Consider the following 12935-nt stretch of genomic DNA (forward strand, 5'->3'; position numbering starts at 1 on the left):
ACAGAAGGAGGGAAACTACACCCTGGAAAAAGAAGAAAAATAATCTTCTTTTAACAAACCAAAAACAAGATAGCCACATAAACATAAATTCCACCTCTAACAACAAAAGTAACAGGAAGCAACAATCAGTTTTCCTTACTATACGTTAATATGAATGAACTCAATTCTAAATTAAAAACACATAGAGTAACAGACTCGAGACACAAGCAGGAACCAACATTTTGCTGCATACAGGAAACCCACCTCAGTGACAAAGACACTCAGAGTAAAAGGCTGGAAAACAATTCTCCAAGTAAATGGTCCCAAGAAACAACCTGGAGTAGCCATTCTAATATGGAATAAAATCGACTTTCAACCTAAAATTACCAAAAAAGATCAAGAGGGACAATTAATACTCATCAAAGGTAAAATTTACCAAGATGAACTCTCAATTCTGAACATCTATGCTCCAAATGCAAGAGCAGCCACATTCATTAAACTTTAGTAAAGCTCAGCAAAGTGCCTACAACGTAACAGGCACTCAGTAAATGGTAGCCATAAAAAGCAACCATTTGTTCACAGATAGTCAAGGCTCTGTCCCTGACTCCATCATCAGTTCTTGCCACACTGGCATGCAACAGTACACTCAAGTCCCTTTGTGTGCTTGTTTATCATCTCAGAGTGATTACTTGCACGTGTGTTTTTATTCCAGGACACTGCGGCCTGATGAGCCCAGTGCCCTGTGAGACATTTCAAATTAGCAAGAAACCCATTTTTGGTCTCCCTCACATTTTTGTGTAACAGAAGAAGCACTTCTCCATTGACCCTAGCACTTACGTTCTTTATCCATCATGTCCTCTCTCTGTCCTTCCCAGGGCCCTATTCCTGTTTGGTTGGTGGTTTGGCCCCTGGGAGCACTGGGGGTACTGGTTGGTTCATATTGTTCCTCCTATGGGGCTGCAAACCTCTTCAGCTCATTCAGTCATTTCTCTAGCTCCTCCTTTGGGAACTCTGTGCTCATTAAAATGGTTGGCTGATAGCATCCACCTCTGTATTTGTCAGGCACTGGCAGAGCCATTTAGGAGATATCTATATCAGGTTCCTGTCAGCAAGTACTTATTGGCATCCATAATAGTATCTGGGTTTGGTTACTGTATATGGAATGTGTCATGAACTGGACTCAGTCAGTCCCTCAACCCTTGGGGAACCAGAATCTTGGTATTCAGGTGGACAGGGAGTTGGTGGGGTGACAGACACTAACACAGAGAAAGTGCTGTATTTGAACGTAATTTCTCAAAGCAAGCATCAGATTTATAATGCAGAAGAAAATAAGGAAGTAGGGTGACACATCAGCCAAGGTACATTGAGGTTACCAGATGCTTAATGACTCTTTACACAAACAGAAGAATGCATACATAAAGACTGGCAGGAACTAGGCAATGTAACAACTGAGACAAAGTCAGTACTATCTAAGGTCACCTATATTCTTAGAAGCCAGGTGTGTGGCCTTTATGCTCCTGGAGGAGGAGGAGAAAGCAGGAAGTGGGATAACATTTGAAATGTAAATGAAGAAAATATCTAATTTAAAAAATACTCAATAAAATAAAATAAATCAAACTTCTAAATTATCTGGAGATTCTAAGCTTTGAGAAGTTCTTGGATACTCTTCCTAACCTATGGGTCCTTGTATAAATCAAGTCAGGTTTCCTTGTGTGATGGGGAGTGTACTTGAAGAAAATAATTTTAGTTTTTATCTGGAAATAGCTTAATCCCTAAGTGTGAGGATGAATTCTGAACTTGTCTGTCAGTGATGGCACTGAAACATACATTGTCCCATTTTCAGGCTTTGGAGCCCCACTGATAACTGAGCCTTGTTGGCAGTTTGCTCTTGGCTACAAACACTGCTCGCTCTTTTAGAGTAAATTGTCCCTTATTATATGTACTTACTTATGTGCTTTGTCTTCCTAAATGATGTTGAGTAACTGCATAAGTAGCTTCAGGACCCCTAATCCTAGTGCTTTTATATAAGATTGGGTGGATTTTCATTTCCAAGTCTGCAGATGATCTCCAGAAAACACTGAACAGGATTCAATTTGAGAATCCTGAAATAAAATAACATGGGAAAAGCTTAAAAATCAGTGGATGAATTCTATGCATGATTCTGTGACAATAAAAGACTGGTGGAAATCCTTAAAAATTGGAGTATGAAGTAAGAATTAGTACAAGGTCTATGGTCACAGAAATCAAATGTTGAAACAACTTAGAAGACAAAACAGGACAGAATATATTGAGTCCAGCCTGATGTTGGGGAGTCAATGAAAAATCAAGAGACCATTGGCTCAGTATGAAGGAGCAGGGAGGAGGGGGACAGATCTTGAAGTTAGCCTTTGCTAAAAATGAGTTAAAAATGAGTAAAGAATGAATTTTTCAGAGTCAGTACAATCATACAGGAAAGGAGATGATTCACTCACTAAAGGCTCTGAGAGGAAACAGAGCTGTCATCCATAAATTCTCCATTATTTAGTGAGAACAACTGCACTTGATTAAGTTGTTTACATGGCCTTTACACCCAGCACTTCTCACTCTGCTACTATTTGTCCTGTGGAGGGTTTTCTCAGGGTTGCCTCTTCTGGTAGGACACTGTCAGGCTTTTCCTCTTACATGTTTATGGTCTCAACAATGTCACCCCTCACCTGCCAGAAAATTTCTTGTTGAAATTTAAGCCTCATTGTGAGGTAGCAAGAGAGTGGAAACAATCTATGATGTTACAGATGAGGCTTTTGGATGGCAGTTGTCAGTTAGATATTTTCATCATAGTGAATTCTTGCCTTTTGCACAAGCCATCTAAACAAGTAGTTCCATAGGTTAGATCCCTAACCAGAGAGCAGGAAAGCATGTGGCTTATTTATTTGAAATATGGTGTGTGGGTGACAGAGCTGCTGATTTTAGATAGTCTTAAGTAATTAGGGCTGATCTGGTACACACACCCCCAATGTGGCCAAGGTTAACTTTGGATCCCAATAGCCATCCTAAATGTTTGAATATCATTAATTCAGAACCACTTCATTTCTAAAATTAGTAACAGTTTCAAGTCTCAAATAGTTTTCCTGTACCTTCTCTTAAGGTAGTATGCAAATAATGATGTCATTGTATTTGTTCATGTCCCCAGATTTTCAAATTATTGAAAAAAATTACTTTCCTTGTTATCCTCTCCACTTCTGTCTAATTTGTGGTAAAAGTTAATTACTTTCTCAATCCTCTTCAAAAGTTAAGGCTAGAATAATGCAAAAGTGTAAAGCATCCACAGATGGGAGAAAAACAGGAAGAAGCAACAGGATGTAAAGCAGGGCTTAGATGCAGACTCAGAACAAAACAGCAAGTGAGTGGAACAATGAGTCGGGTGTGAAGAGGTTGAGTAAAGGTATCATACCAGTCTGTACTTCCTGGTGTTGGCCACACTGTTATGATTGTAAGCAATTAACCTCTGGAGAAACTGACTGAAACATGTATAGGCATTTGTCTAATTTTATACTTTTTCCTGCTTTTCTGTTAAGTCCAAACCCACTTTGAAAGAAGAAAAAAGAAAAACCTGACAAGGGTTAACAAAAAGAAAAAGCATTACTATAGAAATCTTTCAAAGTCCTTAGTGATCAGGGAAGTGCAAATCAAAATGACCTTGAGATTCCACATTACACCAATCCAAATGGCTAAGATCAAAACTTCATGTGACAGTAAATGTTGGCAAAGATGTGGGAATATACACAAAAGATGCCCCACCATGCCACAGGGGCATGTGTTCCACTATGTTCATAGCAGCCTTATTTGTGATAGCCAGAAGCTGGAAACAACCTAGATGTCCCATGACAGAAGAAAGGATACAGAAAATCTGGTTCATTTACACAATGGAATCCTACTCAGCTATTAAGAATGAGGACATCCTGAGTTTGGCAGGCAAATGGATGGAACTAGAAAATATCATTCTGAGTGAGGTAACTCGGACACAAAAGAACATGCATGGTATGTGCTCACTAATAGGTGGATATTAGCCAAAAAACAAAACAAACAAACAAACAAACAAACAGCCATACAGAATACACAAGGTTTAGTCCACAGAATTCAAAAGGCTCAACAAGCTGAAGTGCCCAATGGAGGATGCCTAAGTCCCACTTGGCAGAGAAAAGAAAGCAATCACAAGTAGGGAGAAAGGGAGGAACTTGGCAAGGAAAGTGGTCGGGTGGGGGTGGCAGTAGGGGGTAGAGGGGAACATGATCTGATATTGGGTGAGGAAAAAGGACTGAAGCCTTGAGAGCCAGCAGAAAGAATGTAAACAGGCAACCTCAGCAAATAGGAGGTTGAGGGGAACCCCAGAATGCTCAAGCGATCTGGGAGGTGAGAGACTCCCAGGACTCACAGGGAGGGGCCTTTGATAAAATGTCCAACAGTAAGGATAGGGAACTAATAGAGCCCACCTCCAGCAGGAAGACAGGACATCAGGTGTGAGATGGGGTTGCCATCCAGCAGTCACACTTCTGACACATATTTTTTTCTGTCTGAAAGAATTACAGGTATGGAAATGGAGAGGAGCCCAGAAAAAGGTCCAGTGACAGGTCCAGAGTGGGATCCAGGTCAAGGGGAAGTCCCAAGGCCTGACACTATTACTGAGGCTATGCAATGCCCACAAAGAGGGATCTATCATGACTGCTCTCTGAAAGACCCAACAAGCAGCTGAAAGAGTCAGATGCAGCTATTTGAAACCAACCAATGGACAAGAGCAGCTGACCCCTGTTGTTTAATTAGGGAAGGCTGAAAGAAGCTGGGGAGAGGGTGCTTCTGTAGGAGGACCAGCAGTCTTAGTTAATCTGCCCCCCCCCGCCAGCTCTTTCAAACACTTGACAACCAAACTGACAGCACATACCAGCTGATATGAGGCCTCCAACACACATAGAGTAGAGAACTTCCAGGTCTGTGTTTATTCTGAGATGATGCAACTAACCATCAAGAGACTGGAGGCCCCAGGGCATTTAGAGGTCAGGTGGAGTGGGGTTGGAGGTATCCACGTGGAGATGGGGTGGGGTGGAGAGGAGGTGTGGGATGTGGAGCAGTTGGAGGGTGGATGGGGAGATGGGAACAGAATATGGAGTGTAAATAATGAATTACAAATAAAATAAAATTTAAAAAGTAGCCTAATATGTTTAATATAACAATACACGTGAACACTAAAAGAAACATTCTTTGCTACTAGCACAGAGAGGAACATCCACATACTCAGGATGTACTGTGTTTTGTGTAGCATTTGTATTAAAGTACTGTTCTTTCAGCTACAATGCATTGTACACTATTGAATAAAATATGTTTATGAATATACATGAAAATAATGTCATACAGTGCCCTGTCCCAAAGTAAACCAAATACCAATAAGAACTTACTTAATGTGTTTAAAACATGAGGTATATTGTGTGAAACTTTCTTGTTTTCTTCTTAAAATCACACCATTCTTGCCTAATGTGTTTACATTGCATGTGAACACTAAAATAAAGGAAATACTCTCCTTGGTTTTCGTACAGAGAGAAACATGCACACATGCATTCACATTGTACTGTGTTTTGTATAGGGTCTACATTAAAGTAGTTTTCTTCCAGCTATAACACATTGCAAAGTCTTATATGAAATGTGCATGTGAAAAGACAGCAAAGTAATGACTACAGTGTTGCAGACTAAAGAAAGTAACATACGAGTAAGATCTTACATATCACATTTAGAACATGAGGTCTATGGTGCGAATCAGTCTTGTTTTCTTCTTAAAAACACAGTTATATATTAGCCTAATATGTTTAATGTAACAATACACATGAACAATAAAATATACACTCTTTTTGTTACTAGCACAGAGAGGAACATTCAGACATTCATGATGTACTTACTGTTCCAAGGCCTGACACTATTACTGAGGCTATGGAATGCCCACAAAGAGGGATCTATCATGACTGCCCTCTGAAAGTCCCAACAAGCAGCTGAAAGAGTCAGATGCAGCTATTTGAAACCAACCAATGTTTTGTTTAGCATCTATGATAAAATATTTTTCTTACAGCTCTAATGCATTGTACAGTTGTCTCTGAAACGTGCATGAGAAAATATGTAAGAATAATGATATCCAGTGTTGCAGACTAAAGGAAATAACATTCAAATAAGATCTTGCTTATTGCATTTAGAACATGATGTCTATTGTGTGCAACAGCCTTGTTTTCTTCTTAAAAAGACAGTTATAAAGTAGTCTAATATGTTTAATATACCAATACAGGTGAACACTAAAGAAACACTCTTTTTCTTACAAGCACAGAGAGAATCATTCAGGCATTCACAATGTGAATTCATAATTCTACTGTGTTTTGTGTAGAGTCTATGTTAAAGTACTTTTCTTCAAGCTCTAATGCATTGAACAGTTTTCTGTGAAATGTGCATTTGAAAATACATAAATGATATACTGTAGGCAGACTAAAGGGAAGAACTTAGGAATTAGATCTTCCTTATCGAATTTGGAACGTAGCTTCTATTTTGTGCAACAGTAATGTTTTCTTAAGAAACACAGTTTTAAAGTAGTCTAATATGTTTAATATAACGACGCACATGAGTACTAAACACACACACACAAAGACACACACACACAGACACACACACACATTTTCTTACTAGCACAGAGAGGAACATTCAGGAATTCACAATGTGCTGTGTAGCATCTATGTTAAAGTACTTTAATCCCAACTCTAATGCAATGTACAGTTTTATGTGAAGTGTGCACTTGAAAATACATAAAAGTGTTGCCGACTACAGGAAATAACTTTTGAATAAGATCTTTCTTATCGCAACAAGAACATGATGTCTATTGTACGAAACAGTCTTGTTTTTTTTTTCTTAAAAACACAGTTATATACTAGGCTAATATGTTTAATATACCAATATCATGAACACTAAAAGAAACAGTCTTTTTGTTAGTAGCTCAGAGTAGAACATTCAGTCATTCATGATGAACTATGGTTTCTTTAGCATCTATGTCAAAGTACTTTCTTCCAACTCTAATACAATGTACAGCTTTATGTGAAATATGCATTTGAAAATACATGAAAGTAATGACATACAGTGTTGCTGACTAAAGGAAATAATATTTGAATAAGATTATTTATTTATTTATTTATTTAGATTATTTCTTTATATACATTTCTTTTTTAAAATATCATAAATTGTTTTCTTTCTTTTTTTTAAATATGTTTTATTAGGTATTTTCCTCAATTACATTTCCAATGCTATCCCAAAAGTCCCCCATACACTCCCCCCCACTCCCATAACCACCCACTCCCATTTTATGGCCATGGCGTTCCCCTGTACTGGGGCATATAAAGGTGCATGTCCAATGGGCTTCTCTTTCCAGTGATGGTCAACTAGGCCATCTTTTGATACATACGAAGCTAGAGTCAAGAGCTCTGGGGTACTGGTTAGTTCATAATGTTGTTGCACAAATAGGATTGCAGACCCATTTAGCTCCTTGGGTACTTTCTCTAGCTCCTCCATTGGGGGCCCTAGGATCCATCCAATAGCTGACTGTGAGCATCAATTTCTGTGTTTGCTAGGCCCCAGCATAGCCTCACAAGAGACAGCTATATCAGGGTCCTTTCAGCAAAATCTTGCTAGTGTATGAAATGGTGTCGTTTGGAGGCTGATTATGGGATGGATCCCTGGTTATAGCAGTCTCTAGATGATCCATCCTTTTGTCTTAGCTCCAAACTTTGTCTCTGTAACTCCTTCCATGGGTGTTTTGTTCCCAATTCTAAGAAGGAGCAAAGTGTCCACACTTTGGGCTTCCTTAGTCTTCAGTTTCATGTGTTTTACAAATTGTATCTTATATCTCGGGTATCCTAGGTTTTGGGCTAATATCCACTTATCAGTGAATACATATCATTTGAGTTCTTTTGTGATTGTGTTACCTCACTCAGGATGATGCCCTTCAGGTCCATCCATTTGCCTAGAAATTTCATAAATTCATTCTTTTTATTAGCTGAGTAGTACTCCATTGTGTAAATGTACCACATTTTTTGTATCCATTCCTCTGCTGAGGGGCACCTGGGTTCTTTCCAGCTTCTGACTATTATAAATAAGGCTGCTAAAAACATAGGGGTGCATGTGTCCTTATTACCGGTTGGAACATCTTCTGGATATATGCCCAGGAGAGGTATTGCTGGATCCTCCAGTAGTACTAAGTCCAGTTTTCTGAGGAACCACCAGACTGATTTCCGGAATGGTTGTACAAGCTTGCAACCCCACCAACAATGGAGGAGTGTTCCTCTTCCTCCACATCCTCGCCAGCATCTGCTGAAACCTGAATTTTTTACCTTAGCCATTTTTACTGGTATGAGGTGGAATCTGAGGGTTGTTTTGATTTGCATTTCCCTGATGATTAAGGATGTTGAACAATTTTCAGGTGCTTCCCAGACATTCGGTGTTCCTCAGGTGAGATTACTTTGTTTAGGTCTGAGCCCCATTTTTAATGGGATTATTTGATATTCTGGAGTTCACCTTCTTGAGTTCTTTATATATATTGGATATTAGTCCCCTATGTGATTTAGGATAGGTAAAGATCCTTTCCCAATCTGTTGGTGGTCTTTTTGTCTTATTGACTGTGTCTTTTGCCTTGCAGAAGCTTTGCAGCTTTATGAGGTCCCATTTATAGATTCTCGATCTTACAGCACAAGCCTTTGCTGTTCTATTCAGGAATTTTCCCCCTGTACCCATATATTCGAGGTTTTTCCCTACTTTCTCCTCTATAAGTTTCAGTGTCTCTGGTTTTATGTGGAGTTCCTTAATCCACTTAGATTTGACCTTGGTACAAGGAGATAGGAATGGATCAATTCGCATTCTTCTACATGATAACTGCCAGTTGTGCCAGCACCATTTGTTGAAAATGCTGTCTTTCTTCCACTGGATGCTTTTTGCACCCTTGTCAAAGATCAAGTGACCATATGTGTGTGGGTTCATTTCTGGGTCTTCAATTCTATTCCATTGGTCTACTTGTCTGTCCCTATACCAGTACCTACCATGCAGTTTTTATCACAATTGCTCTGTAGTACAGCTTTAGGTCAGGCATGGTGATTCCACCAGAGGTTCTTTTATCCTTGAGAAGAATTTTTGCTATCCTAGGTTTTTTGTTATTCCAGATGAATTTGCAGATTGCCCTTTCTAATTTGTTAAAGAATTGAGTTGAAATTTTGATGGGGATTGCATTGAATCTGTAGATTGCTTTTGGCAAGATAGCCATTTTTAATATAGTGATCCTGCCAATCCATGAGCATGGGAGATCTTTCCATCTTCTGAGATCTTTCGTTTCTTTCTTCAGAGACTTGAAGTTCTTATCACACAGATCTTTCACTTCCTTAGTTAGAGTCAGGCCAAGGTATTTTATATTGTTTGTAACTATTGAGAAGGGTGTTGTTTCCCTAATTTCTTTCTCAGCCTGTTTATCCTTAGTGTACAGGATGGCCATTGACTTCTTTGAGTTAATTTTATATCCAGCTACTTCATTGAAGCTGTTTATCAGGCTTAGGAGTTCTCTGGTGGAATTTTTAGGGTCACTTACAGACACTATCATATCATCTGCAAAATGGGATATTTTGAATTCTTCTTTTCCAATTTGCATCCCCTTGAACTCCTTTTGTTTTTGAATTGCTCTGGCTAGGACTTCAAGTACAAAGTTAAATAGGTAGGGAGAAAGTAGATAGCCTTGTCTAGTCCCTGATTTTAGTGGAATTGCTTCCAGCTTCTCACCATTTACATTGAAGTTGGCTACTGGTTTGCTGTAGATTGTTTTTATCATGTTTAGGTATGGGCCTTTAAGTCCTGATTTTTCCAAGACTTTTATCATGAATCGGTGTTGGATTTTGTCAAATGATTTCTCTGCATCTAATGAGATGATCATGTGGTTTTTGTCTTTGAGTTTGTTTATATTCTGGATTACATTGATAGATTTTCATATATTGAACCATCCTTGCATCCCTGGAATGAAACCTACTTGGTCAGGATGGATGATTGTTTCGATGTGTTCTTGGATTCGGTTAGCAAGAACTTTGAGTATTTTTGCATCGATATTCATAAGGGAAATTGGTCTGAAGTTCTCTATCATTGTTGTGTCTTTTTGTGGTTTAGGTATCAGAGTAATGGCTTCATAGACTGAGTTGGGTAGAGTACCTTCTGTTTCTATTGTGTGGAATAGTTTGTGAAGAACTGGTATTAGATCTTCTTTGAAGGTCTGATAGAACTCTGCACTAAACCCATCTGGTCCTGCGCTTTCTTTGCTTCGGAGACTATTAATGACTGATTCTATTTTTTAGGGGATATAGGACTGTTTAGATCATTAACCTGATCTTGATTTAACTTTGGTACTTGGTATCTGTCTAGAAACTTGTCCATTTCATCCAGCTTTTCCAGTTTTGTTGATGATAGCCTTTTGTAATAGGATCTGGTGATTTTTTGGATTTCCTCAGCATCTGTTGTTATGTCTCCCTTTTCATTTCTGATTTTGTTAATTAGGATACTCTCCCTGTGCCCTCTAGTGAGTCTGGCTAAGGTTTTATCTACCTTGTTGATTTTCTCAAAGAACCAGGTCCTCATTTGGTTGATTCTTTGAATATTTCTTCTTGTTTCCACTTGGATGATTTCACCCCTGAGTTTCATTATTTCCTGTCATCTACTCCTCTTGGGTGAATTTGCTCCCATTATTCTAGAGCTTTTAGGTGTGTTGTCAAGCTGCTACTGTGTGCTCTTTCTATTTTCTTTTTGGAGGCACTCAGAGCTATGAGTTTTCCTCTTAGAATTACTTTTATTGTGTCACATAAATTTGAGTATGTTGTGGCTTCATTTTGCTTAAACTCCAAAAAGTCTTTAATTTCTTTCTTTATTCCTTCCTTGACCAAGGAATCATTGAGGAGAGTGATGTTCAGTTTCCACATGAATGTTGGCTTTCTATTATTTATTTTGTTATTGAAGATCAGCCTTAATCCATGGTGATCTGATAGGATGCATGGGACAATTTCAATATTTTTGTATCTGTTGAGGCCTGTTTTATGTCCAATTATGTGGTCAATTTTGGAGAAGGTACCATGAGGTGCTGAGAAGAAGGTATATCCTTTTGTTTTAGGATAAAATGTTCTGTAGATATCTGTTAGATCAATTTCTTCATAACTTCTGTTAGTTTCACTGTGTCTCTGTTTATTTTCTGTTTCCATGATCTGTCCATTGGTGAAAGTGGTATGTTGACGTTCCCCACTATTATTGCTGGGATGGTGCAATGTGTGCTTTGAGCTTTACTAAAGTATCTTTAATGAATGTGGCTGCCCTTGTATTTGGAGCATAGATATTCAGAAATGAGAGTTTCTCTTGAAAGATTTTACCTTTGATGAGTATGTAGTGCCCCTCCTTGTCTTTTTTGATGATCTTGGTTTGGAAGTCGATTTTATTAGATATTTCCATTATTGAGATTTACTAAAGTTTCTTTAATGAATGAGGCTGCCTTTGTATTTGGAGCATAGATATTCAGGATTGATAGTTCCTCTTGGAGGATTTTACCTTTGATGAGTATGAAGTGCCCCTCCCTGTCTTTTTTGATGACTTTGGGTTGGAAGTCAATCTTATCTGATATTAGAATGGCTACTCCAGCTTGTTTCTTCATACCATTTGCTTTGAAAATTGTTTTCCAGCCTTTCATTCTGAGGTAGTGTCTATCTTTTTCTCTGAGATGAGTTTCTTGTAAGCAGCAAAATGTTGGGTCTTGATTGTGTAGCCAGTTTGTTAGTCTATGTCTTTTTATCGGGGAGTTGAGTCCATTGATATTAAGAGATATTAAGGAAAAGTAATTGTTGTTTCCTGTTATTTTTGTTGTTAAAGTTGGCATTCTGTTCTTGTGGCTGTCTTCTTTTCGGTTTGTTGAGGGATTACCTTCTTGTTGTTTCTAGGGCGTGGTTCCTGTCCTTGTATTGGTTTTTTTCTGTTATTATCCTTTGAAGGGCTGGATTCGTGGAGAGATAATGTGTGAATTTGGTTTTGTCGTGGAATACTTTGGTTTCTCCATCTATGTTAATTGAGAGTTTGGCTGGGTATAGTAGCCTGGGCTGGAATTTGTGTTCTTTTAATGTCTGTATAACATCTGTCCAGGATCTTCTGGCTTTCATAGTCTCTGGTGAAAAATCTGGTGTAATTCTGATAGGCTTGCCTTTATATGTTACTTGGCCTTTTTCTCTTACTGCTTTTAGTATTCTATCTTTATTTAGTGCATTTGTTGTTCTGATTATTATGTGTCGGGAGGTATTTCTTTTCTGGTCCAGCCTATTTGGAGTTCTGTAGGCTTCTTGTATGTTCATGGGCATCTCTTTCTTTAGATTTGGGAAGTTTTCTTCTATAATTTTGTTGAAGATATTTGCTGGTCCTTTGAGTTGAAAATCTTCATTCTCATCCACTCCTATTATCTGTAGGTTTGGTCTTCTCATTGTGTCCTGTATTTCTTGGATGTTTTGAGTTAGGATCTTTTTGCATTTTCCATTTTCCTTGATTGTTGTGCCGATGTTCTCTATGGAATCTTCTGCACCTGAGATTCTCTCTTCCATCTCTTGTATTCTGTTGCTGATGCTTGCATCTATGGTTCCAGATTTCTTTCCTAGGGTTTCTATCTCCAGTGTTGCCTCATTTTGGGTTTTCTTTATTGTGTCTACTTCTCTTTTTAGGTCTAGTATGGTTTTGTTCATTTCCATCATCTGATTGGATGTGTTTTCCTGTTTCTCTTTAAGGACTTCTACCAGTTTGGTTGTGTTTTCCTGTTTTTCTTTAAGGACTTGTAACTCTTTAGCTATGTTCTCCTGTAGTTCTTTAAAGTCCTTCTTGATGTCCTCTACCATCATCATGAGATATGCTTTTAAATCCAG

Source organism: Mus caroli, unplaced genomic scaffold (assembly GCF_978045245.1).
Source record: "Mus caroli unplaced genomic scaffold, Mus_caroli_1 scaffold_12, whole genome shotgun sequence".
In the NCBI taxonomy this organism is placed as follows: Eukaryota; Metazoa; Chordata; class Mammalia; order Rodentia; family Muridae; genus Mus; species Mus caroli.